Genomic DNA, 6,752 nt, shown 5'->3' with positions numbered 1-6,752 from the left:
ATTTGCTGCGCCAGTGGGAAATAATAAAATGTTGTTCCCCAAATTTAGTTGAAGGCGTTTTAAACGGAAACAGTTTGTGTAAGACGACGGAAAAAATTTGGATTATTCGACTTTTGAACAACCACTGTATTTTGACTTTCAACATTCATATCCATAAGTATGCAGTATAGTTAAAGAGTGTAACAATCGTGGAGACGCATGATATCAAGTCATTATGCCAAAAAGTATCATATTTTAATTTTTTTTTATTATGGCATCATTATTTATGACTCAAACAGATCGTACGTTAATGACTACTCCTCTTTAATGTGATTGTTTTAATTTACATTCCAAAATTCCATTTCCGGAAATCGTTTCTTAGAACACAAGGTAGATTCATTTGAGAATATTGATTTCCATTTGGAATGGAATGAAGAATACACGAATACCACAGAGCAATTCGGAAGAAACTTATTTGGCGAAAATCCCCGTCTTGAACGGTGATCGAACCAAAAGCTCCGCTATTACAAAGGGTGTAACGATGAAAATTTGGACGACTTGCGAGCATTGCAAATATCCTTACTTATTCGCATGTCGAGTTTGCGGAACCGATCAAAGTGACCGAATCGACTGTCACCAACGCGATAAAAGTATTCAGGGAACGTTTCTCGATGGCCAGGAAGTCTGCGCTTCCAAGCGGAATCTCAACATCTCGGTCCTGGATGTCACAAACAAAATTGACCATAACACGACCCCTTGGAAGTAGTACACGACGATGTCAACGACGTTCGATGGCGTGGTGATCGACGACGAAACCAAAGTCAAGGCAGATTTCAAACAGTTTTTGGGCAGGTTTCATGCGGCTACCAAAAGGCAAAATTCACCTAAACGAGTATGTGGGAAAACGTCTCCAACAACGTGTTCCAACATGTCACAGTTCCGCTCAATCGGAATATATTGGGCCAACATCAAGCGGAAACTAAAGAAGACCCAAAAAATGATTGGCTGTATTCTATTCTCATGGAAGTAGGTAGGGGTAGCGGGGGTACAGTGGTCACCTGCTTGCTTGGTAATATAACTATTGGCTATTGACACCTTAATGATAGTCATCTTATGTTTGAAGAGTTTCAAGACTTTTGAGTCACGTGCGCTTCGAATTTAAGGAATTTCTAGTGAAATTTAGAAATTGGACCTGATGTTTGCGACAAATCAACAGTTTAGACGACTGTTCACATATCTTGGCTTGCGTTTTTGCATTTATAAAAGAAAAAGTGTAAAATGTACCGAATTTTGTCTTTGTTGACCTCCATTGGAACACCCTATAACTTACAACTGAATGGAACAAACAAAAAAACAACAAAAGAAATTTTTAGTGTGAAATGTCACCTTTACATATAAAAAAAAAAATTTCATGAAAGTGGCAATAAAGCTATGAGGTAAAAAAAGTTTTACGATGTTTTGATCTAATTTTTCTAGTTTTGGAGATGACGATTACCTAAAATAACTGGAAAGTTCGAAACTACACTGTCAAGGAAACCTTCATTCTATAGTAGATGATAGTGCGTATTCGTTTTTGTGAAAAAGTTCAAGAGCATTTTTTAAAAATTCGATTAGTTCAAATATGGCTTGTGGGGCAAAGGTGAGCAGTGGCTGTGGGGCAATGGTGCGCAGTGGCTGTGGGGTAAAAGCTCGCACTAGCGTTTTGCTCTGAAAAAAATATGATAAAATGTTTTCAACAAAAATTTTAACGGGACCCACAAGAAGAAAACTGATTTGAAGAAGTGCACTCCAGAAATGCTCAAATGGCCCGACAGAGGCTTCAGGATGGAGTCTCGAAGCGTCGGATTGCGGCAGACCTCAGTATCAGCTCTGAGGAAGAGGCTCATATCAGAAAGTGATTTATGATTTGAATCTTCTTTTATTGACATTTCTAATGTGTCAGCGAGCACCTAGTGCGGTTCAGATAGGTATTTACGAGTGAGCAGTCTGAGGATCTGCAGGCTACTGGACAAAGTTTTCTATGGTATGACTCTCAAAGATTTACGGTGCATGGTGTTCGATTTTACGGAAGCCAACAATCGCCACCAAGAATTCAACAAAGTTGCAAAACTAGCAGAAAGACATTGGGCTTCTAGCTTCATGTGGAACCACCGTCTGTTTCTTCGAACCCCACAACATCGCTCCAAGGCAAAGCGTCGGAATCCTCAAGACCGAAATCTAAGATGAGGAATAAAAATAAACAATTGCTTAAAAAAATTTAAAAAATAATTCAAATAATTTCAAATGAAAAATGTTTTATTTTCACCATGCATTCAATTCAATAACGGTTATGTTTCGTTTATGTTTATATTTTCACAATGAACTTCAAATCAATATTGTTTTTTAACAATGAGTTTTAAATAAATCAAGTGATGGTAACAATATATTTATAAACTTGATCTATATAAATAAAAACGATTTAGTGTCCGTTCCTCACGATTTAACTTAAGAACGGAGCCACGGATTTAATCAGTCAGTATCAGGATTGATGTGTCTTAGTCTGCATCAGGTTTATATGTCAAAAAAGGAAATTATATACCACGAGTATAGATTACGTACATAAAAATAATTTCTGTGGGAACTTCAGTGTTCGAAATTATTTATATCAATATATCAATTGTGAGTGGGACGAAGTTCGCCGGGTCAACTAGTTTGTTAATTAAAACAAATTCTTTATCAAATGTTGGACATTTTCGGATATCTTATATTGTCAGTCTCCTCCCTCCCAAAAATTTCCACGTGGTATGTTCGACCATAACACCCACTCTTCTCCACCCATAAAAAACACAGAACACCCCTCTCCTGCCTACTAGACGGTGCCTACACTCTCTAGTAATGATGCTTCTCCCGCTTCTGCTGATGAAGCATTTATTTTTGGTATAAGTTATCTCAGAAGTTCAATTATATTACTAATCATCAGCAACGGATGGAGGCTAGCTTTTAACTAAATAGTTCTGAATTCGTACCACCTACGATATTGTGCGACTTGCTCAATGCTAATGCTAATGCTAATGCTAAGTTATCTCAGAAGTTCAATTCAATGAGTGCGCACCTTTGCCCCGTACGGAGCGCACCTTTGCCCCCACTATGGGACAAAGGTGCGCATTTGTCTTTTTGTATTAAAATAGGTATTTGTCCAATTACAAACACAACTCGTGGAATGCTTGTACTACATTTCGAAGGTAATATATATAGTTACAATTTGGTAAGCAAACGGAATTTTATTTGCTTTTATTTCAAGAGTTATTGGACGACAACAGTTAGGAGCGCACCTTTGCCCCGCATTACTCTACTGGTTACTCTGTCGGCGAGTGAGACCTTGCGGTTCCGTTTGAACCCGAATGACAAGTACAAAAGTAAGCACACTAATTTACATTTAATGGGCACCTTACACGATCAAAATTATTGACAATAAGGGTCTTCAATATCGTGACAGCTAGGCTTTCGACATCCGATCTAACCACAATCAATATTTTGCCACTTTACACGATCAATATCGCCCTCAACCAGAAACCAAGACGGGTCTATGGTACTAGGTGAGGCCGTTTCGTCACTAAGTTGGTTAGGGGAGCGGTATATGAAAACAGTACAGAAGAAAGCAGAAGGGGAATTATTTGCTTGAAGCGTGAAAGAGACAGACTGATCAGGAACGAGCTTCGGCACTAGCGTATTGTGTTTTGTTTACAAACAAAACACAGTAGACTTCCAAGATGGCTGAAGAGTGGTTTTAGCAAGTTGGCCCACCTTAGGATATACTTCTACGCGCCTTGCCAGAAACAACGAAAGTATCCGCGATGGCTAGTGGCGACATTCGAGTTTGGGATCCAAACTATTATCCATCAGATTAGAAGGCTTAAAGGCAATTTTCAATTGGTAAAATTTGAATGAAAATATCTGCTTGGTATTATTTAATCGCTTGAAGCGCGTAGTCCTAACCCTAACTTAACCTATTTCCTCTGAATCTTCAGATATTCGTACTAAAATTTATTATTATAATATAACGTAAATTTCAGACACAATTTTTGTATGGGATTTTCTCACCACTTGCAGAAAAAAGTGATTTGCATTCACATAGAATACTAATTTGATTCGAAAAAATCAATTTCCATTCATAATTTACACTTAAGAATTCGTTTTTCCTTCTCAAAAACACATCATAATACTCGCTTCACAAATACAGACTGTTCCTTTCAGTTTCAGAGATGCCAGATTATTTAAGTTTACGAAAATATATGCAAGTTATAATATCTGCAAGCAAATGTTTTTATTCCATAAATAAGACTAGGACAGTAGAACCCCGATTATCCGCGAGCGGGTGATCCGCCCTGTAGATTATTCGCGACTGCGAATGCCATAGTAAATCAATAGGCCTTTCCGGAATTTGTTAGTGAGTGGTAGGCCCATGCTCTTTTGTTGTGGTCATGACTTTTACATTATTTAGCCACGGGTGTACACGACGTTATAGATGGATAGTTTCATGATTTCTGTATTAATAAAACATAGTTTTTTACATCTTTTTTTTTTGTGTTTGCATCTCTTTTTTAGTCCTTTAATGGGTCATCCGCGATTTTCTTTATTCGCGGTGAGTTTGCCTGACTATTCCGCGGATAATCGGAATTCTACTGTAGCTTGAATTAACACATTATGTTTTTTCATCTGTAATTTTCCCAGATCTTCTCATCCTCCAAATTTTATAGCGTGAAGAAACACACAACTTAGGCTAAATTGCATTCGCTAGCGCAAAGAATGACCGAGTTCAACGTTAAAAAATTCCTAAGACGTTGTTAATTTTCATTCACTCTCTCACCATCACATTGTCAGTTTACTTTGAGGTTTTGATTTGGATCGTGAAAAGTACCGTATTTTGCTATTTAAAGTACAGTAATTTACATTTAATGCGACACTTTTCTAATTGGACAGATCTGTAATGCTTTCATTTATGATTTCTACAATTTCAGAAGTTTATAAATTTTAATTACAATCGCAAAAAAGACTAACAAAAATTAAATGTTCGCTTGCAAATCTGGCAACTCAGCCTGGAAGTCTTTAAAGGCTGATTTAGACGATGCCAGTCAGCGCTCTAGTTGAAGTATCCAGTGAATAGAGAACAGACACTCTGTTTAAGTTAGAGGCCAATTACTTGTTCGATACTGGTACAAGTAACTTGAACAGAGTGTCTGTTCTCTGTTCACTGGATACTTCAACTAGAGCGCTGACTGGCATCGTCAGAACAGACACTCTGTTAAAGTTACTTGTACCAGTATCGAACAAGTAATTGGCCTCTAACTTAAACAGAGTGTCTGTTCTCTATTCACTGCATACTTCAACTAGAGCGCTGACTGGCATCGTCTAAATCAGCCTTTAGTGTCGTATTGGAGGCGATTTTGACTTGTAATTTTTGATGAGAGTGGTACAGTGTCGACGTCTGGTGGCGACTTTCAATGGCCCCACATAATTTAATAATTTAGGCCCCGAAAACGATGTTTACAAAAATGTCCAATTAAAAATGTCGCATTACAGGTCTGTCCAATTAGCAAAATGTCGCATTAAATGTAAATTACTGTAAAAGGGAAACAATCAAGGACTGCGTTGTGTAGTTTGTTCCGAAAAACGTTATAAATCTAAATTCCGTTTGTGGGTGAGTGTGTGGTTAATGGTGACATACAGTGCATGCTGTTTTGTTGATAGTCTTTCGTGGAATAATGCGTCGATGTGGGTGACTGGAAGATAACGCGGTCTACCACATCGCTGTGCTTGGTCCCTCGTCAGGGCTTATTTCTGCGCGACCTTTCCCTGTGCGACTCTGTGGAAATCAATAAAAAAAAGGCCCGTAGATCGGACCTGGCCAACAGGTAGTATTAGCACATGTAATGTCACTATATTTTGCATTTTATTGACCATGCATAAATTCATTACCTTTTTAACGTGCTTACTTTGTATGAGTGTTTTGTATCCGTTGTTCCTTGGTATAGTTTTAAGTCTTTTACTGAACTGTAGGTTAAAGTTAGATTAGGTTTTTTCACGTTTCAGATTTTTATAATACTGAACGGTTTCTTTTGATTTGTTCTTGTACTATTGTTTCTTTTAAACCACAAACATATACTTAAATTAAATATATATTATTTATTCCTACAACAAAACAGCACATAATTATTTCATCAAACATGCAACACTTATTTAAACAAAATTACTTTCAAGACGCGCATAGGGGATTTCTTCAAATGTCTTTGAATGTTACGAAAAAATGTCGGAGATTTGAAGGGAATTCAACCGGTAGGTTGAAAAGAGTTCACCGGGAAGTTGGAGGGAGTTCAACCAAAAAGTTGAAAGGAATTCAACCGAAAGGTTAAAAGGAATTCAACCGAAAGGTTGAAAGAAATTCAACCGAAAGGTTGAAAGAAATTCAATCAGGAGGTTAGTGGGAATAAAGCCGAAGGATTGAAAAGAATTCAACCGAAAGGTTGAAGAGAATTAAATCGGGAGGTTGAAGGGAAGTTGAACAAAATCAACCGGAGGTTGAGGTGATTCTAACTGAAAGATTACAGTGAATTCAACCGAAAGGTTGAAGAAAATGTTGAATGAGGAACGACGATGAAGAGTATTAATCCGGAAGGTTGATGTTCATACAACCAGTAGGTTGAAGTGAATTTAACCGACAGGTTGAAGAGAATGTTTTTTATCAATGAGGAATAACGTTGATGGGTTGAAAGATTCCAACCAGGAGGATGAGATGA

This window comes from Toxorhynchites rutilus, chromosome 3, assembly GCF_029784135.1.
Source record: "Toxorhynchites rutilus septentrionalis strain SRP chromosome 3, ASM2978413v1, whole genome shotgun sequence".
NCBI classification, from domain to species: Eukaryota; Metazoa; Arthropoda; class Insecta; order Diptera; family Culicidae; genus Toxorhynchites; species Toxorhynchites rutilus.
This window is presented reverse-complemented; position numbering follows the sequence as displayed.